This window comes from Canis lupus, chromosome 22 (genome assembly GCF_048164855.1).
Source record: "Canis lupus baileyi chromosome 22, mCanLup2.hap1, whole genome shotgun sequence".
NCBI classification, from domain to species: Eukaryota; Metazoa; Chordata; class Mammalia; order Carnivora; family Canidae; genus Canis; species Canis lupus.
Genome location: NC_132859.1, coordinates 51,996,554 through 52,018,659, shown reverse-complemented (window position 1 = coordinate 52,018,659; position 22,106 = coordinate 51,996,554). Strand labels below are relative to the sequence as shown.

The following is a 22,106-nucleotide window of genomic DNA, read 5'->3' as shown; positions in this document are numbered from 1 at the left end:
TGGTGCAGCGGTTTGGCGCCTGCCTTTGGCCCAGGGCGCGATCCTGGAGACCCGGGATCGAGTCCCACATCAGGCTCCCGGTGCATGGAGCCTGCTTTTCCCTCTGCCTGTGTCTCTGCCTCTCTCTTTCTCTCTCTCTCTCTCTCTCTGTGACTATCATAAATAAAAAAAAAAAACTACACCCAGCAGAAGAAGAGAGTTAACAAAGATTTGAGCAGAACTCAATGAAACAGAGACCAGAAGAACTGTAGAACAGATCAACAAAACCGAGAGTTGGTTTTTTGAAAGAATTAATAAGATAGATAAACCACTACCCAGCCTTATTAAAAACAGAAGAGAAAAGACTCTAATTAATAAAATCATGAATGAAAAAGGAGAGATCACCAATACCAAGGAAATACAAATGATTTTAAAAACGTATTATGAGCAGCTACACACCAACAAATTAGGTAATCGAGAAGAAATGGACACATTTCTGAAAAAGCACAAACTACCAAAACTGGAACAAGAAGAAATAGAAAACCTGAACAGGCCAATAACCAGGGAGGAAATTGAAGCAGTCATCAAAAACCTCAAGACACAAAAGTCCAGGGCCAGATGGCTTCCCAGGGGAATTCTATCAAACGTTGAAAGAAGAAACCATACCTATCCTACTAGAGCTGTTTGGAAAGATAGAAAGAGATGGAGTACTTCCAAACTCGTTCTATGAGGCCAGCCTCACCTTAATTCCAAAACCAAACAAAGACCCCACCAAAAAGGAGAATTACAGACCAATATCCCTGATGAACATGGACGCAAAGCTTCTCAACAAGATACTAGCCGATAGGATCCAACAATACATTAAGAAAATTAACACCAGGACAAAGTGGGATTTATCCCCGGGATGCAAGGCTGGTTCAACACTCATAAAGCAATCAATGTGATAGATCATAGCCACAAGAGAAAAAACAAGAACCATATGATCCTCTCATGAGGTGCAGAGAAAGCATTTGACAAAATACAGCATCCATTCCTGATCAAAACTCTTCAGAGTGTAGTGATAGAGGAAACACTCTTCAGCATCTTAAAAGCCATCTATAAGAAGCCCACAGCAAATATCATTCTCAATGGGGAAGCACTGGGAGCCTTTCCTCTAAGATCAGGAACAAGACAGGGATGTCCACTCTCACCACTGCTATTCAACATAGTACTGGAAGTCCTGCCTCAGCAATCAGACAACAAAAAGAAATTAAAGGCATTCAAATTGACCAAGAAGAAGTCAAACTCTCCCTCTTCGCAGATGACATGGTACTGTACATAGAAAACTCAAAAGACTCAACCCCAAGATTGCTAGACCTCATACACAATTTGTCAGTGTAGAAGGATACAAAATCAATGCCCAGATTAGTGGCATTTCTGTACACTAACAATGAAACTGAAGGAAGTGAAATTAAGGAATCAATTTCATTTACAATTGCACCCAAAAGCATAGGATACCAAGAAATAAATGGAGTCAAAGAGGTAAAGGATCTATACCCTAAAAACTGTAGAACACTTCTGAAAGAAATTGAGGAAGATGGAAAAATAGTCCATTCTCATGGATTGGAAGAATTAATATTGTGGAAATGTCAATGTTACCCAGGGCAATTTACAAATTCAATGCAATCCCTAACAAAATACCATGGACTTTCTTCAGAGAGTTGAAACAAATCATCTTAAGGTTTGTGTGGAATCAGAAAAGACCCCGAATAGCCAGGGGAATTTTAAAAAAGAAAACCATAGCTGGGGGCATCACAATGCCAGATTTCAGGTTGTACTACAAAGCTGTGGTCATCAAGACAGTGTGGTACTGGCACAAAAACAGACACATAGATCAATGGAACAGAATAGAGAACCCAGAAATGGGCCCTCAACTCTATGGTCAACTAATATTTGACAAAGCATGCAAGACTCTCCACTGGAAAAAGCACAGTCTCTTCAACAAATGGTGCTGGGAAAATTGGACAGTCACACACAGAAGAATGAAACTAGACCATTCTCTTACACAGGACACAAAGATAAACTCTGAATGGATGAAAGCTCTAAATGGGAGACAAGAATGAATCAAAATCCTAGAGGAGAACATAGGCAACACTCTTTTTGAACTTGGCCACAGTAACTTCTTGCAAGATTCACCTATGAAGGATGGGGAACAAAAGCCAAAATGAAATATTGGGACTTAATCAAAATAAAAAGCTTCTGCACAGCAAAAAAAAAAAAAAAAATAGTCAACAAAACTAAAAGACAACCTGTAGAATGGGAGAAGATATTTGCAAATGACCTATCAGATAATGGACTAGTATCCAAGATCTATGAAGAACTTATTAAACTCAACAGCAAAGAAACAAACAATCCTATCATGAAATGGGCAAAAGACATGAAGAGAAATCTCACAGAGGAAGACATAGACATGGCCAACAAACACATGAAAAATGCTCTGCTTCACTGGCCATCTGGGAAATACAAATCAAAACCACAATGAGATACCACCTCACACCAGTGAGAATGGGGGAAATCAACAAAGCAGGAAACCACAAATGTTGGAGAGGATGTGGAGAAAGGGGAACCCTCTTGCACTGTTGGTGGGAATGTGAACTGGTGCAGCCACTCTGGAAAACTGTGTGGAGGTTCCTCAAACAGTTAAAAATAGATCTTCCCTACGACCCAGCAATTGCACTGTTGGGGATTTACCCCAAAGATACAGATGTAGTGAAATGCCGGGACACCTGCACCCGGATGTTTCTAGCAGCAATGGCCACAATAGCCAAACTGTGGAAGGAGCCTTGGTGTCCATCGAAAGATGAATGGATAAAGAAGATATGGTTTATGTATACAATGGAATATTCCTCAGCCATTAGAAATGACAAATACCCACCATTTGCTTCAACATGGATGGACCTGGAGGGTATTATGCTGAGTGAAGTAACTCAATTGGAGAAGGACAAACATAGTATGGTCTCATTCATTTGGGGAACATAAAAAATATCAAATGCAATAAAGGTGAAAGGAGAGTAAATGAGTGGGAAATATCAGTGAGGGTGACAGAACATGAGAGACTCCTAACTGGGAAATGAACAAGGGGTAGTGGGAAGGGAGGTGGGGGAGCGGTTGGATTGACTGGGTGACAGCCACTGTGGGGGGCTCTTGATGGGATGAGCACTGGGTGTTATGCTATATGTTGGCAAATTGTACTCCAATAAAATTTTTTTTAATGATTTCACTATAGAATATAGTCTCCCTGCTCATAGAGATCCTTGAAGACAGATATATAATCCGTTTGGTGTCTTCTACATAAATCACCTGGGACAGTTTCCCACTTCTCTTTTGTCATTTGATCAAGTGTTTACCTTTCAATTGTGTTTAATAGAAAGAGGTGTAGAACTTATACCTGAAAAGCATGAGTTTGAAAGTCACTTCCCCACCTTACTAGCTGGGGTTTTTCTGAGCTTTGGTTTTCTCATTAGCTTGGTGAGGAAACAATAAAAACCTTACAAGACTACTGTTATTATCAATGAAGACAATGCCGGTAAAAAACCTTTATGAGGTGCAATGGATAACATAAATATGATCATCATTAATTCATCTGATTACATCGTAGAGAAACGGTCAGTTGAGTCCTGAGGCTTTATTAAATGTCTGTATAACATCTCCTAACCTCATTCACTAGAAGTTAGTAACACAGGGATTTGCATCTTTTTGTACCCAGTGATGGGGAGCTGAGAGAAGGGGAGAAGGCTAGGATGGGAGGCATATGTACCACACAAAGGGCTTAGGTTTCAAGGTCACAGAAATGGCTCAAATCCTATGTCTGACACTTTCTTGCTGTGTGGTCCTACACAAGTTATTTGACTTATCTAATCCTCACTGTACTCATCTGTAAAATGGATGTAGCTGTGAGGAAGCTATAATTCACAAACCAGTTCCCTTTATCTTGGACACTCATGATAAAGCTGTATTTCCCACCCTGCCCCCATGTAGTTCTGTTGGGAACGTGGGACTTCTATATGCTGGGATTATATATGCTGCTTCCAGTCCTGGCCATAAACTCCCTTTCAAGATCTCTACATTAACTCTTCCCCACCCATAACAACTGTAACAGTTAGCTTTTACTGAATAAAAAATCAACAGCCCTTCATTTTTGCTCATGTATCTCTAGGTCCCCTGGGTAGTTCTGCTGATATGGGCCAGCCTCAGATCTTGGATAGGCTTGCCCATGCTTTAGGAGCCAGCTGGCAGCTCAGCCCAGGTCCCAACAGCCTAGAATGGTCTCTCTTACCTGACTGGTGGTTGTTTTGCTATCAGCTGGAGGTAACAGATGACTGGGCCACTTACCTGATTATCCGGCAGGTGAGCCTGTGTCTATTCACATTGAAGTGGAAGAGTTTGAAGAGTGATAGCAGGAACTCCTAAGGCACAACTCAGAATCCCAGCAACACACCTTCTACACCAGGTGCTGGCCAAATCAAGTCCCAAGGTAAACCTAGGTTCAAGGGGTGGGAAAATAGTTTCCACCTGCTGGTGAGACAAGTTATGAAGAATTATGTTCATTTCTACAATCTACCACAACAGCATGCAGGAAAGACAACAAGGTTATGAGACAGCAACATCACAGGCCTTCCTGCTGATTGCACTCAGTTGTGATGTGTGTACCCAGTGAATCCTTGTACTATGCCCCTGAAAGTGGTGCTGCTTGTTAAAGAGGTCTATTTATTCTAATGAATACAGTATGGGATAAAGGACTGTTTGCTCACAAAACTCTTGTAAGGGCTGAATAAGGAAAGCTGTGGAAAGTGCTAACACAGCATCTCACATGTGCTCAATATATGGTGGCTATATTAATTATTTATTTTATTACTATTAGCATTGCAGTTAAGGATTTTGACAAAAAGGTCCCCAACAGTGCTATAGTTATGTGTCTTGATGATCACATGTCTCCAGGGTCCCACACAGCAGAGTTTAGAGGAAAAACTGGATAAATGCTCCCTGACAACCTGGGGGTTCTGTCATTAGAACAACCAAAAAGAAGTCAGCAAAGAAACCCTTCTCTAAACCTGCACAAAGCTTTGCTCCCTTCTGCCTTTACAAACAGGAAACCAAGACCCTCACCAGTGATCCCTATGATATTGCTACTGACCCAAAGGAAAAGACCCCAGATCTATCTTCCCTTCACCTTTATGATTCTAGGTTATGGAAGGAAGAAATCAGACAACACTTGGCAAGAATCAGTGGGCCTTAATAGGGGCAGTAAACATATTTCTAAACCAATAAATACTAAATGTTGAGCAAAGGAAGTTAAATAAAAGTAAGTACACAGGGTAAGATTGCAGAACACATGCCATATGATTTCATTTAAATAAAAACTAATTTATGCTGCCAATATCAGTATAGTGACCCACTTTTGGGAAGCAAGAAGTGATGGGGAGAAGGCACATAAAGGGCTGATGTTCTGTTTCTTGACTTGGGTACTGGTTACACAGTTATGTGCTCTTTCTGAGATTATTTAAGCTATACATTTATGAATGGTGTGTATTCTGCATCTATATTTCATATCAAAAGAAAAGCTTAAAGAGAACATGTGCTTTGATAATTTTTAATCAGTTAAGACATTGGTATATCATTACTAGTAATGCATTAAATATGTATTAGTAAAATACTTGTGAAATTATATCAATTAAATCACATTTATCTTTAAAAAGATAAAAGAATCATTCTAAAAAAATCTAGGGGGCATGATTTTTGTTGCAGTTCACAACTTTTTTATTTTGCTAGAAGGCAGCTCCCTCACTACCTCCCCATGCTCAACTGTAAACCAGTGCCACCCTTATACACACATGCACATGGGCGCTTTTTTTTTTTTTTTGGCAAATCCAGACATAACAGTCAACTAGTTGAACCTTATAAATTATTATGACTTTAAGGATCACAACTTTTCTTAAATCTCAGTTTCTGCTTTCCCTTTTTATTTGCCAATTTAACTATTTGTTCCTTACCTGAACTTGATTCCTGTTGTTTCCTTTGGCCTAAAGGACATAGTCCTTACTTCTCTTGGTCCATTTCATGATAAAAGGAATATCATCAAAAAGGCCATATGATGGTGAGTTTACTTACCACCTCTCAACTCCCACATTCCATACCCAAAAGCTTCAAGAGATGATATAGCAAGTTCCTGGTGGGTAGAAGATGCTCAGAGAACTGATGATTAAATACATCCAATACCTTGGAGCCAGCAATCACACATTGACAGGTTTGGGAATGAATCTCTGATAACTACCATCATGTTAAACTCACAAAATTCTACTTTTTAGTAACAAATGGGCATCCTCCGGCATTTTTCATGTGAGATAAGATATCATGTGAGAGAGAAAACACATTAGAAGAAGGATATTAAGCTAGCTTTTTCTAAACCACATGATTTCTCACATTTGCCAGTTGGCCCAGCTTGACTGTCATTTATAGAGACTCCCCTATTTATCCTTTAACCCCCAAGAAAGAACAGCTCTGACTTCTTTCCTCTTGCCTCTTGGTAGAGATAAGTAGAATATAATCAGCTTTCCTCATTTTCAATAATAAATCAATCAGTTTATACATTGCACTGGAGATTTGAGCCTTGAGCTTTGCAATTGGCCCTAACACAATAGGTGAACAAGGCTTCTCATTCTTCTTCTCGGCTCCAGATCAAGCTTTCTCTTGAAAGCTTCAGGTTCCCCCCAAAAGCAGACCTTGGGAGAACAGTTTAGTTGCAGATAGTTTACTTGGGAGGTGATGCCAGAAGGCTTGATAAGAGAGAAAAATGAGGGAGAAGGAAGTTTGAAAGCCAACAAAGGAGTTAATGATTTATGTAGGGGATGATGAGGCTTCATCCTGCTGGAGACTCTCCATGAAAGCCTCAGAATTTTCTTACTGGGAGACAGGGAACCTGGAATATTTATCCAATGACTCTTGCCCCTCAAAGGTTAAGGGTTGCCCCTGGGGGGTATTAAATCTTTGGCACTTCCAGGATTTTCTGCAAGTGTCTGGGCAAGCTGCCATAATGCTGCAGAAGGCCTCAGGCAGGAACGCAAACCCATGCAGGTGTGTGAGGTGGGGCGCTATCAATACACGTGCAATTGACCATCGCTGCCATGGGTGAATTTGGACACAAGTCAAAGGGATGCAGGTCAGGCATCAACACATCTACCAGAGCTTCTCACCTGAACACAGCTGATGCTAACATCCACATACACATTCACACCTGATTCACATACCAGCTTGGAGTAGAAAATGCCATTTAAGCTGCTAAAGCCATATGGTGAAGAAAAAGCATCCACATTCACACGTCCCACTGAATGAACCAAATTATACTCAGGAACAAATAAAGAAAGCTGGCACAGTGTTTCCCAAGCCTTTACTCATTATATATATATATATGTTCAGAAAGCATCTGGACCCCCAGACAGCACCCAAATCTACCCTGCATTTCAGTTACCAACATTAAACATCACACCCAGAAAAAAATAGGAACTTTCAAGTCTCCGCCAAGAAATAGGAACCTTCCTCACATTTATATATGACAGGTGACAAAAAAGAATTCTGCCTTCAGCTGGACTCTCTGGAACTTAAAAATAATGTTTAATGCCAAAATAATTAATTTGAGTGTCTTTGCTGTGCAGTATGGGATTTTCCTACTAGTCTTAGAACCAGATTACTCATGAATTTTGGCAGCTCTCCTTGGCTGTTTTTCTCATTTTAAAAATTGAAACATTAACTATCTATTTAGGGGAATAAATGCGTGCACAAGGAGCCCAAGCTTTTTCTGTTGAAATCTACTTTTTCAGACATGATTGGCTTAAAAGTGACTTTCAAGTTGGAAGTGATAGGCAAATCTAAACCTGTATTTAGTGTTAGAGAAGCTGAGAGATGCCAAGGTCCCAGCCAAGTCCTCAGCTACCAGGATACCTGTGGAGGAAGCAAAAGTGGTTCTGGTGTGAGCTTGGCACCAGAACTGCTCTAAGGTCAGAACTGCCCCAAAGTCAGAACTGCCCCCAAATGAGCCTCTCTGTCGGAATAGGAGGAGGCCAGGCAGGCAGGAAAGACCTGAGCTGCACTGAGCATAGTTCAGTGTCCACTGCCCCTGTGAGAGAATTGCCTTTGGTATATCCAGACTACAGGCTCTTGCACTGGCCTGGTATGCAAGGTCTCAGGACCCTGGCCTGAATGTGCTGACCTGGATCTACCTTGGCCTGTATATGCACCTCTTGCATGCTAACCTTCAGTCTCACACTTGCTGACAATGTTACCTTGTCATCTTCTGATTTTCTTTCCCAAGGCCTAACTGCCAATGTAGTTGGGAGGGCAACCTCATGCCCTGTCATTGTCCTACCAAGAATGGAATAAGAAGGCCACTCAGAGTCAGCAGTGGCACCAAAGCAGATGTACTTCTAATACCACATTGGCATCACTACACAAAGATGGAATGGAAAGGAAATTCCATTGGAAATTGGAAATTCTCCAAGGCTTGGTGATTTCAAGCCTGGAGACCCATAGCGATCACCTGGAGAGCTTTAAAAACTCCCTGTGCCTGGATCTCAACCCCCAAAATTCTGGCTTCATGGGCCTGGGGACCCTCATATGATTTTAATGTGGAATCAAAACTGAGAACCACTGTCCAAAAGAAACATAAGGGTCATTTGGGGGCCTGTCCCTCCTATGCTCCATTTCCCATTTGGACACTGTGCTCATAGTTTTGGGTGATATGTAATTATCTCCTGTTACTTCCTGGGGCACCTCTTACCCATAGAGCCACAAAGACTAGGGCTGAGCCCTGGAATTGTCACTTTCACCTCCTTCTTTCAGGGTCTACCTTGTTCTCTAGGAGGCACATGGGGTTAGGAGTCAGGAGATCTGAGTTCAAAGCCAGCTCTGCTACTGGTCAGCATGGACTCCCAGGCATACCTTAACTTCTGTGCTTTCTCTCACTTCATCTTTAAAACACAAAGACCGGACAAGATGTCCATGAAATTACCTTCTACCTCTACTTCTTGCCACAACTTAAGGATGAGCTACTTACGACATGCTGGGGGCAGGGAGAGTGTGGACCTATCTGTGGCTGGAATGGAGGCTCCCGAGTAACTCCAGAGCATGAGGCTAAGCACTCCCCTTGCTGCCTGTGATGAGCAGTTCTCCAATTGTCTGCTTTTCACCCTAATTCACAAATTCCTTGAGTGTTTGGGAGGGTTCTGCCCAGCCAAACTGAGGTTGGATAGCAAGCCCACCCCTGTGGTTATTGGTGTCAAGATCTGTCTACATCCCAGCTCAGAGGGCACCCCATCTTTTTTGACCACTTGGCCTTGCTCCACAACATCATGATAGAGGCTCCTTCATTCTCTGTTTCCAGCCAGTGCAAACACTTGGAATTTCTCCAACCCATGTCTATTATAGTACAATAGAGGACTTCCACTATCCCCTAAATGTTTTATGTAAAAATATAGATCATTGGTTGTATCTAGATCTGAAACAACCCATGCAGGAGATGGCTGAGAATCTGGACCCCAGAGTTGGCCCTAAGTTTGAAGGCTGACCCCAGGATATACCAGCTGTACAAACCAGGGCAAGTGACATACACTCTCCAAGCTGCATCGGTAAATGGAGAGGACAATGGGAATTACCTCATCGAGCGGTTATGAGGATTAAATGAAAGGTGACTTGTGACATTGGTGGCAGAATACCAGGCATGTCTGGAGTGTCATGACATTAGTCACTGAGCACATGCAGGCTCGGGACCAGTTCTCATCAGCTTTAGAGCACGGAGCTCCCGCATACATAGGAATCAAGGCATAGGGCCAGGCTTACTCCGCTATGTCTTTTAGCTGAAGTCCAGCCACATCCTGGGCAAGCTGATGGCAGGAGGATGAAGCCAAGTCCACCACTGTTCTTTTGTAGTGCTAACATCCAATTCCAAAGAAGAGGATCCCTACCTAGGACCTCTTCCTCTGCGTTCAGCCTGTTGGTGCTGCCACTGACATTAACTGGATGACAGTTTTCATGTGCTCTGGGAACTCTAGGGAAATAAACCCAGTACTCCTGGAACCCAAAGCAGCCTACGGAAATTCTCCAGGGGTCTCATGGGAAGCAGGAGGGCATGCGGGGCATCTGCTTTCATGCAGTCTACATATCCTCTTCTCCATCTGCATATATAGATGCTATCTGAGGGAAGTGTTATGTGCCCACATAAGTTAATTAGTAAATAAAAGTTAATAAATAAAAAGGAAGAGCTCTGAAACTTGGTGCGCATCACCAACAGGTCTTTTCAATGTGTCGGTTCTGGTCCAAATGCACATTCATATGCAGGTCTGGCGGGGAGCTGAGTCTGCTTTCCTGGCAAATTCCCAGATGTTGCCCATGCTGTTGATCTGGAGACTGTATTGGCAATAGCATGGTTCTGGGGCCCCAGAAGCCAAGATTGATGAGACCTTATTATGACTGAGGATATAATTGGAAACTCTAGAAGGAAGGCCCTAGGGAGACTGTACAAACTTGCAGAGTGATAAGAGTATTAAAAAAAAAAAAAAAGCCTAGTTGAATTTGGAGGTTAGCTCAGAATGAAAAACCAGTTGGAGTTGCATCCAGCCCTTAGAATGATCCAAACCCCTCAGGATTTAGTGCAGACCTCCACCAAGGTCAATGTAAGTTTCAGGAGCACTCTGGGTCCTGGGCACTGGGAATCTCATAGCAAAGATTCCAGTCAGGACTGGTAGGAGAGCTTTGACCTAGAGGGGGGCTGCGAATTCTTCCACTTTGTCTCTGATGATGCCTGTGTTCTCAGCTGGAAAGTAGGGCCAGGAAAGGCCCTTGGAAAATATATCAACAGCTTATTCAAAAATCCAGGCAAGGCAGAGCATCAGCAGTCAAATAGAGCCCTGTGCAAAGCTCCACAAAAGCTTAGGAAGAGGATGGCTGAATCTAGTTGAACAGTGAGGAAGCCTTGATAAGTGAAAAGATGAGAGTCAGGTCTTGAGGGATGTGGAGGTTCTTTCCAAGGAAGAAGCAGAGAGGAAGGAGCAGTCCATTTGACCCATTCATCTTTCAAATCTGAGTTTCATTGTCCCAGCCTTCTTCGGGTTCCCATTTCTCAGAAAAAATATATGGTATAGTGTGCTTTAATAATAAATGAAGTAAGAAAGTATTTAATAAACCTTAAAACATGATACAAATGCAAAGTAGAGCAATTTTTATTTACCTGTAAATATTTAACCAAGCTATTCATATTCATCAGCAGGTAAGTCACACAGAGATGCTTTTGGAAAAATCTGTACTTCTTCTTGCTAATATAGTTAACTAAGGATGTGAGATTAACTCAGCAGCCTATGGTGAATAACTGTTGTGTTGCTATTGTTCTCACTCTTGACCTAGCAGTCATTGAACATTTACCTTGTACCACTGACTGTCAGCAGATGCTGTTGGTGAGCCTTTACTGGGTTTAGGCATCCAAGGCCAACTGCTATCAGGAATGGGAGTTGCTCTGTGGAACCGCCCTTGGCTCATGCAAACCCCCACACCTGCAGTATGGGGATGTTGCCCCAAACCCTACCCAGGAGGGTCCCACAGCCCCTGACTAAGTGATGCAGGGGTTAGCAGTTCAGACTTGTTAGTCCAGACTTGCTTCTGGGTGCATAACAAGCTTGGAACAATTCTCAGTTCAGAGAACCCTGTGCAACCAACCAGGCTGAGGTCAGACTCCTCCTAAACCACATCTTTACCCAGCTTCTTCCCCAAACCTCCCCTGCTTCCCTCATTCCCCTCACATGTTTCTCCTGAGAGCCCTCCCTCAGTAAATCATGTGATCAGGCTCTACTTCTACAGAACTGACCTCAGATAATTTTAAACCGTTTACTGTAATGCCTCATTTCACCATTACAGTGAAATGCATGCATATACACGAGGTACACATTATTGCAGACGGAGTAATTTTCCCCAGTTCCTGTAAACAGCTAGTGTCAGAGCTGGGATGTTTATTCAGCTCACCACAGGACACAGCCCCTCCCAGTTGTCACTGTTGGGTCCTTGGGAGGAAGTTGATTACACATCAAAATTCCTTTTGATTTTAAATACATCCTTTAAAGTATCTATTGTTCACAACCCCTTCATATACTAACACAAATACAAAACTAATACTGCTGCATAGTAAATAAATAGAACAGTTGAGCCCTCACCAAAATAACTCAGTTTGCAGGGCTCGGAGAGAAAAGTAGAGACTTCAACCACTCCCTGAGGGTCAGATTTACAAGAAGGCCATGATTCAGTACACAAAATTGCAGATGCAGACTTCAAAGGCTATGTGCCAGCTGTGGGGATTTTCCATCCGTAAAATGTTGCCGTCATGGTATACTCTGAAAATTATCAGAAGCCAGAGTTCTAACAGCTTCAGTCTTTTATTTTCTGTCTTGGGCATTGGAGCCCAAGCACATTTGTCTTCAGACCTAGGAATAGTGTGTGGAGTGTTTTCTGGAGCAGTACTTTGTGATTTATGTGCCCAGAGATGACAATGGAACAGTGTGCTTGCAGTTTCTATTTGTCATAAGTATCCCATCTGCATGTGGACTCTCCCACAGCCAGTTCCTGGGGCTGGACCTAGGAAACCGCATTTCTGTCAAGCCCACCTGGTGATGCTTTGTACATCTTAAACTGACGCACTACTGCTACAGTGGAAAGTTTTGATATTTAACATAGGACTGAAAAGGTGCCTGTTACAGAGACAGGGATCTTGAATCTCAGATTTTAAACATACCTTATCTCCTCTTTTCCAGTGTGCAGCATGGGATTTTGGCTGAAAATGGTCCAACAGATAACAGTGTACAGAGGGGCAGGGCCATGGACTCCTACTTACTCCTCCTCTGACTGTGTTACTGTTGCAAACTCCTAAATCTTCCGAGCCTTCATTTTGCTGTGAATCACATGACTACCATAATATTCAACTGGAGGAGAGCTGAACTATATAAAACCCTTTCTTTCAAATCTCTGAACCCCCATGCTTTAGGTTTTTCAAGTGAAAAAAAATCTGTATCTGTCAGAGAAATAGATTTCTGAGATTTCCATTTAAGCAAATTTTAGTGAAAACACTACTTACATTTCTTTGGGCTCCTAAACTAGGCAGCCACACTAAGTGGGGGTGCCTGGCTGGCTCAGTTGATGGAGCATGTGACTCTTGATATCAGGGTTGTGAGTTTGAGCCCCACACTGGGGGCAGAGATTACTTAATAAATACATTTTTAAAAAATAAAATAAAATCCAGACAAAATATTCTTTCTTTTTGCCAAGGCCAAGTCCATAAGCTTTGACTCAATTCTCCCAAAGTCACTCATTACAGATTATCCTCAAATATCCAAAAGTAATTCCAGCTGCTAAATGGAGTCCACACTTGGTCTGAGTGACTGTAGCAACAGGAACTGACTCTGAACTATTCTCAAGGCCAGGAACCCAGTGCCCCTGGGGACTCCCCCACTGTTTCCTCTCACTGGAGGGAGTCCTGGCAGGATGTGCTGAGTCCTTAATCTGAGTGTTCTTTTGAAAGTTTAAGGTTGTAATCCATGCACAAAACCTACATCTGGCTTTAAAGTTAGGCTGCACCCATGACAACTCCATGGAGTGGTGTGGTAGTCACCTCATGGTAAGGACTTTGCCATAAAAGAAAGTTTTTGGGTCTATGGCACTCACTTTATAGTTAGTCCTTAGAATCAGAATGGTACATGTCTTTTTTTTTTTTTTCATTTAATACATGTTTATTAAACCTCCTTTATGAGCCACATCTCTGTTAGTTACTGGGATGAAAGATGAGGACAAGTAAGACCTAGCCTTCATGAAATTTGCAATCTAATAAGGGAAGTAGACACTAACCAGGATGCTAACACATAAACTCTGTGACAAGTGCAGTGCCAGAAGTCATGCCAAAAATAGAACATAGATAGAACATCCTGACCTGGCTTAGGGGAAGCAGGGGCAGGAGTAAAGAAATTTTCTTATAAAGCTGGATCCAGACACAGTCAATAGAAGTCCACACAGGGAGGTGGGTGGTGGCAGAGGCAGATGATGATATGTGCAGAGGCCCTGAGGCAGGAAGAAGAATGGAAGTACTCAGAGAACAGCAGAAGGCCTGGTGGCCCCTGTGGTGACAGAACAAGTCACCAAGTGACAGGGTCAGTTTGTTCAGAGCCTGATCAGATACTTGGCCAATGAACAACCAGGTACAAGGAGCCACAAGCAACTACAATCAAGGTAAGATAGCAGGGACTTCACATGTACCAGGACCCATGTGACTTTTATAGTTTTGCTCATGGATTCTCAGATGAGGACCCAGCCAGTCCTAGTTCAGACACTGGAGTCTGGGGGATATGAGGAAGGGCATGGTTCCCTTGATTTCTATTTAACAGCAGCTGGATAGTACTGCTGGCAATGGGACAGCTACCTCAGAATCCCTGGGCTTTCCAGGTCATGAGGTGGCAGGTTGTCTGGTTCCCATCCTGGGCACTTCACTGGCCCAGTAAAACTCATTAACTTGAGTGAGAGGCAAGAAATCTCTCCAAGGGCAGCCCAGAGGAAGGCCCTGCCACTGAGCTTCACCCAGCTGCACCGGCCTTTCCTCCACAAGGCTGGCAGGGACTGAGTTAACAGAGAGTGACCATGACTGCAGGCAGATTCCTGTGCCTTCTCTGGAATCTCACACTCTGACTCTTCTTTCTTGGAATAACTCCCAGCAGCTAGCAAATAGCACCTGAGCATGAGTAATGGGGATGTCGCAGGGGGCATCCAAGACTACCAACCTCCCCTCAATAGAGACCTCACTTCCATACCAGCCCCTGGCCACACTGGGTAAAGGGAGTCAAAGACAATGGCTACATATTCTGGACTTTACAAGCATCACAAAGGGAATGCCCACATCGGTGATCCTATGCTGGACAGCAACTAGGTCATAATGGCAGGTAGAATAGAACATAGACCTAGGACAGGGGCTGGACCACAAATTCAAAGCTGCATGTTGGTTCCATGCCCAATCATTGAACTGAATTAGGACAGAATCTAGCAGGAAATAGCGGTGGGAATGGTCAGCTGGGGAGAAGAGAGGGATCTGGAGCAGGGATGTTAAGGCACCCCCAGGGTCTCTATTGACCTTGTTGGCAACTGGCTTCCCAAACTGGAGAGATCTAGTTTCCTATTGACTAAAACCCTCTCTGGGGACTCAGGAGAGCTTTTTAGAATCAATGATGTCAGGTAGACAGCCCATTCCCATCTTCTGTCCAAAGATGACTAGCCAGCAAGACAGCCAGCTTGTCCTCTGAAATGGATGGGAGCCAAGTACTTCTGCTTCAATCTCTGCCGGCGCCCAACCAGAGAGGGAGCCTGGCTAGTAAATCGTTTTGCTTAGGAAAGAAGCTGTGTTTTCAATCCAAAATCAAAGCCTGAAATCCCACAGAGTGATCTCTGTCAAATTCTCATCATTGTTTGCTGTGCCTTGTGATGTGTGTGAGGTTAGTGGGCAGTGGGGACTCCTCTCAACTCTAGAGATTTGCCAGAGCCACCTGCTCCTCTGAGCTTATGTTTGAGGGTGGTGACCCTCCTTCAGCCCCAGGCAGGGGTCAGGAGTTTGAACTCTGGTAACATGCTCTGTGAGGCACTGCCTGCCATCTGGGCCTTCGTTTTTCTGCTTCAAAATGTGAATTAAATTACTAAAAACTGCATCTCTGACATGAAGTTTTAAAGTAAATGGAGCTCTAAATACCAGTAAAAATGAATGAAAGTATGACATATATTGAAAATATATTTCCCTCTTTTCAGATAGTTCTTTCCTTCTTTCCTTCCCCCTTTCCCTCCTTCCTTTTATTTCGTCTTGTTACAAAATGAAAAATAAAAATTAAGAATTTTAGCCCTCCTCAACAGAGTGACAAATGCATCCATTGCAAGTATACCTACTATGCTGTGCTCTTGTTATTGTTTTAGGGGCTGGAGTCACATTAGTGAAATAGAATACACAAGTCCCTGCTCTGTAGTGCTTAGGAGATCTCAGGCACAGTGGAATAATTAGGATTAGAAATCAGGTGCAAGGGATCCCTGGGTGGCGCAGCGGTTTGGCGCCTGCCTTTGGCCCAGGGCACGATCCTGGAGACCCGGGATCGAATCCCATGTCGGGCTCCCGGTGCATGGAGCCTGCTTCTCTCTCTGCCTGTGTCTCTGCCTCATTCTCTCTCTCTCTCTGTGACTATCACAAATAAATAAAAATTTTAAAAAAATTAAAAAAAAAAAAAAGAAATCAGGTGCAGGATGTGATTGCCATTGGTACTCCCTTCAGGAGAGACAATTCCCCTGTTAGAATTAGTTTCTACTGTCATTTTCAGTACACACCCTGCCTATGGGCAAGTTTGTCCCCCTATGTGAGATGATGAAAGGGTGGAGGAGGGGTTACAGGAAAGAGGAAGAGGGAGAAAGATGCGTATACACTTAGCACCTCCAGTGCATATCTGAATACACTCTCATAAATACATTATCAGATTCGGAAAAGGTAGGATTTCTGGCACCAAGTCAGAATCATATCAAATCAACCAAGTCCATTTTTCAGAACAAAGACATATATGGAGCTGCAGACTCTAAGAGACACCTCTTTACAAGACCATTCTCCTTTGAACCTGAGCTGGTGGTGTGTGGAGGAACAGAGCACTTCCAGCAGACCTGAGGGCTGGTGTATAGCTCTTCACTTCTTCATCGAAGTTTTATTCACATTAAAATTTTAAATCACCACCTTGCCCAGGGGTCGTCCGTCTACCTCCAATGCTGGGTGAGCAGGTTAATCCCTGAGCAATTAACTGTGAATGCTCTCTATGAAATCCATCCCTAGCTGGAGGGCCCAAAGCTCCCAATCCAAGACAGAACCAGCCACACCTGGGGCATGGATCCTGCAATGACACTGCCCAGTATTTAGACTCTAACTGTGTAGATGTATTAAGATTATGTCTTCTTCTCTATTTAAATTGTTTTCTCCCACCCCCTCATTTTCATGTTGTTATAATACATATAATACTTTATAATATGTTACATAAATTTTAATTACACAGCCCTGGATTAATATGGTAAATATTAATGAAGTCATTTTGTGTCCAAATTTTGAAATAATGTAAATGACCAACATTAATAAGTCATTCAGGATCCCTAGATTTCAAAGCAGGTAGTCCATGCCAAATATAGGTGTTTACAGTAGGGATCCAGAGAAGAGCACCTTTATCAAGATTGACCTTAAATCAGGTGAGGTTAGAATTTGCAAGCTCTCCCACAGGGACAGCTCTTGCATGAAATGTAAATCAAGTTCTGGATTCATTGCGTTCTCAATGAAAAGTTCCTATGGGCCATCTCTCATATGTTGCAGTAGGTTAGCTTTTCCAAAGAAGAGAGAATGGCCTCCAAGTGAATATATATTAATATAAATATACTGATCTAACCACTTAGTCTTTTAATGATGTTGGGTAGTTTCCAAATAGCATTGTTTCTTTTAATTCTCAGAACAACTTGATAGATAGCTCTATTAGGCAAGATATGCAAGGCTTTGAACCTCAATATTTCAATGGTTTAGCCATTGTCAGAGTCTAACGAAGGTTGGGTAGTCTACCTCCATCTTGCATCTACATGATCTGGAACACGTGGCCTCTGAGGACACCACAGAAGGTAAGAGCTAGAGGATTACACTAGATACATTTTTATGGGCTGGTTCTGAAAGGTCTCACATTGCTTCTGTCCATATTCCCTTAGCTTGATGTCAGCACCATCATCCAAGCCAACTGAGGGATCAGGGAAGCACAGCCTCCCTCTGTGTCCAAAAAGAAGAAACATGTGGAGTCTGCACAGCCCTCACTATGTCCTAACCAATATTTATTTCAGTGGACTTTTATTAAGCATCCCCTCTGTCCCAGGCAAAGTATTGGGTTTTTAAAATATCATTCCTTTTAAACAGGTAGAAAAATGAGGCTCAGAACTGTTATGTGATTTCCTCAAACCTGCATTATGAATACATTGAAGACTTGGATTTCAAAATAATTTTTTTCCCACTTTGTCCATCTTCTTTTAGTTTTAATTGGTTTCTTGGCACAGATGAAGAGATTTCCTTAGAAATTTTTCTGACCTGATAGTTTTTAACCCTACGGTGAAAATATTTATAATGAACAGTTGTCCTTGTTTTTGTGCCAACTAGAAATCAGATAGTGGAGAGAGAATTAATGTAATTTCTTTATTTGTGGTATGGCTGTATTATATAGAATGAATTCTATGCCATTATTTTCTGAAGGAATTTCTGGAAGAGTTATTCATTTTCAGTCCACGATATTTCCAGCCATCAAGACTCCCTTTAACATGAGGTAGAGAGTACTACAGAGCATTAGATATCACTCCTTTTGCCACATTGGTGACATTTGCAAGTGCTATTTTCTGCTGTGTTGCTCCACCTTTTGTTGTTACTGTTCCCAGACATGACAGTAGACATAAACAAATATACCATACATATCACTATTTGCCCAAGGCTACTTTTTGCTTATAGTGCTTCTTTGTCCTATATTTTGTACAGAAAGCTTCCATTTACTCTTGCCCTTCATTCCTTCTTTAGAGAATACTTTGCTATCTTTGTTCACTGATTAATAGTTTGGTGGACATTAAAGAACAGCAAAACAAGTCATCTTAATTCTCAAGGTCATTCTCATTATGGTGAATTTGATCTTATGTATGCTAAGTTTGGAGGTGTTGTTCCTTTTTATGTACTAGAATTCAATTAATAAGCATGCAAAATAACCAGGTCTTTTGAGATTGTCTAAATTCTGTATTAAGAAAAATGAAAGATTTTTATGCATAAAAAGTATGAGAGAAATTGTATACTCTTGAACCAAAAGTATTCTTGTCCTTTGTACTGGGGCTTACCACTGTAGTTAGGGGTGCACTTAGCAGTAAGTATGGAGATCTCACAATAGCCCCAACTAGGACAGCAATGTAAATGAAGGAGATGGTTTTAGCAACAGGAAACGTGAATTTGGACTGTCTCAGGCAAACCAAGACAGAGGTCCCTCTGAATATAAATCATGTAGTAGTCCACTGAGAAGGTTTGGTTGCTTAAATCCCCATATTGTCTTATCTAAAGTGTTCTTGTTAAAGGAATAATTCTGAGACATAAATTAATAAATTATATTTAATCAATTTTGAAACTTCAAAAATTTTACTATATTTGCTATCATATATTTAATCTTATCCACATTTGGCTGCCAAGTCATAGAGCAGTCTGTCTGTCTGCTGCAGGAGAACCAGGCCTGGAAACAAGTTTCTGCTCTTATTCTCTAGTGCTATCCAATCTTACCAGATTTCCAGATGGAGGGCTTTCTAGGCCCCAGAAAATCATCATGCAGAGGAATAGCTTCAAGTACATTGTTATATAGGGTAAATATTTGTTAAAAAAAAAGTATCAAGATGTCTATCTTATTTTAAATACTTATTTCCCATTTTCATAAACAAAATGTAAAGCAAATATCGCGATGTGTGCCACCTTATTAAAGACTTTAAAGCAAGCATATTGACATTTCATTTCAAAATATTAATTGATTTCCTACGGTTTGTCAGGCACTGAGCTGCTTGGCATTTTGTTAAATAAACTAAAAACAAATATTTCTTGGTATTTTAAAGAAAGCTATTTTCTCTGGAAAGCCATCCAGAGTTCACACACGCATGTAGCATATTAAGTAAAATAAAATGACACATTAAATAGTTCAATTCTTTTTTTTTTTTTTTTAAAGATTTTATTTATTTATGATAGTCACGGAGAGAGAGAGAGGGGCAGAGACACAGGCAGAGGGAGGAGCAGGCTCCATGCACCGGGAGCCCGACGTGGGATTTGATCCCGCGTCTCCAGGATCGCGCCCTGGGCCAAAGGCAGGCGCCAAACCGCTGCGCCACCCAGGGATCCCTAGTTCAATTCTTAAATAGAATTAACTATGACATTTTCTTGTTGGGTTATTTTTATTATAAAAGTATATGGGATCCCTGGGTGGCGCAGCGGTTTGGCACCTGCCTTTGGCCCAGGGCGCGATCCTGGAGACGCGGGATCAAATCCCACGTCGGGCTCCCGGTGCATGGAGCCTGCTTCTCCCTCTGCCTATGTTTCTGCCTCTCTCTCCCTCTCTCTGTGTGACTATCATAAATAAATAAAAATTAAAAAAAAAAGTATATACTCACATGGCTAAAACATACAGAAAAGTAATAAATTAAAAGTAACCTCCCAGAGCCAGTTAGAGCCAGTCTAAATTTTTGCCTTTGGTGAAAAGGCATTCAGGTGAAAACTTAGAAAGACATACATATAAGGGAACTGTGTCTTAGATGAAGATCCATGCTCTAAAACTAAAAAAAAAAATAAAAATACTGAAACAAATCAAGTCTAAAAAAATAAAATAAAATAAAGCCTCACAGTAAGCTTGACCAGAGGATCTGTCAGAAATTTAACTTCTTGTCACAACAAAACCTATTATCTTTTGAAGAATATATAATCCAGACTTCTTATATTATAAAATTCATGATACTTAGCTCACAATTAAAAATTACTAGATATGCAAAAGCAGGAAATTATGATCTATAACTTTAAAAAAATCAATAGACACATTTAAAGTTGTCCCAGATATAAGAATTAGGAATAAAAGCAATAAAATGCATGATCAATGCATTCAAAGACTTAAGGAAAAGTTGAATAGTCATGATTAAACAGAAGAGAATGTCAGCAGAAATAGAAATTGTAAAAAAAGAACAAAATGGAAATTCCAAAACTGATAATTATAATATGTATATTATATTCCTTAGGTTACATAAGCATATTATAGACTGAAGAAGAAAAGAGTTGGTGACCTAAATCACAGATCAGTAGAAATTATGCAATATGAAGAATAGAGAGAAAAATATTTGAAAATATATAAGCAGAGCATAAGTGATCTGTGGAATAATATCACTTCAACAACTGGAATTCCAGAAAGAGAGGATAATGAGAAGAGGTAGAAAAATATTTGAAGAAATAATGAACAAAAACTTGATCAACTTGCAGATGAAGGAATTTCAGCAAACCCCAATCAGAATGAATACAAGGAAAACCATCAGACCTAGATACATCTTAGAAGTATCCCAAAGGAGAAGATCTATTTCCTATGGGAAACCAATGGAAGAAATGATGATGACTTCCTCTCTTAAGCAATGGATCAAGACAATGGGAAGACAGCTTTAAGGTGCTGAAAAAAAGTACATGTCAATCCATCATCTATATATGGCAAAAATATCCTTAAATATGAAAGTGAAATATGCAGATAAGTAAAGTCCAAGAAAGTTGTAGCCAACAGACCTTCAGAGTAGTAAATGGTATGATATTTTTCAACCTGAAGGGAAATGATACCAGATAAATAAATGAATCCAAAGAAAGGCATGGAATTGCACTGCTGGGGATTTACCCCAAAGATACAGATGCAGTGAAACACCAGGACACCTGCACCCCGATGTTTCTAGCAGCAATGTCCACAATAGCCAAACTGTGGAAGGAGCCTCAGTGTCCATCGAAAGATGAATGGATAAAGAAGATGTGGTCTATGTATACAATGGAATATTCCTCAGCCATTAGAAACGACAAATACCCACCATTTGCTTCGACGTGGTTGGAACTGGAGGGTATTAAGCTGAGTGAAGTAAGTCAATCGGAGAAGGACAAACATTATATGTTCTCATTCATTTGGGGAATATAAAATATAGTGAAAGGGAATAAAGGGGAAAGGAGAAAAAATGAGTGGGAAATATCAGAGAGGGAAACAGAACATGAGAGACTCCTAAATCTGGAAAACAAACAAGGGGTGGTGGAAAGGGAGGTGGGCAGGGGGTGGGGGTGACTGGGTGACGGGCACTGAGGTGGGCACTTGATGGGATGAGCACTGGGTTTTATGCTATATGTTGGCAAATTGAACTCCAATAAAAAAACAAACAAACAAAAAAACAAAGGCATGGAAGCATCAGAAATATTAAATAAATGATTAAGATAAAAGATCATATGTTTTTCTTCTTACAACTTTCTTAAAAGA

At 41.4% G+C, this 22,106-nt stretch overlaps 2 long non-coding RNA genes across 2 annotated transcripts in view; one reads left to right on the top strand and one right to left on the bottom strand.

Annotated features, from left to right (window-relative positions):
* LOC140614520 (uncharacterized) overlaps positions 1 to 22,106 on the bottom strand; it is a 40,750-nt gene that overhangs the window by 5,628 nt on the left and 13,016 nt on the right. The window contains exon 2 of the long non-coding RNA XR_012015368.1: positions 4,351 to 4,498. This is a non-coding gene — a long non-coding RNA (uncharacterized lncRNA). The remainder of the gene's footprint in view (positions 1 to 4,350; positions 4,499 to 22,106) is intronic.
* LOC140614519 (uncharacterized) lies at positions 13,960 to 21,334 on the top strand. The gene is made up of 2 exons (XR_012015367.1): positions 13,960 to 14,265; positions 20,854 to 21,334. It is a non-coding gene; the product is annotated as an uncharacterized lncRNA (long non-coding RNA).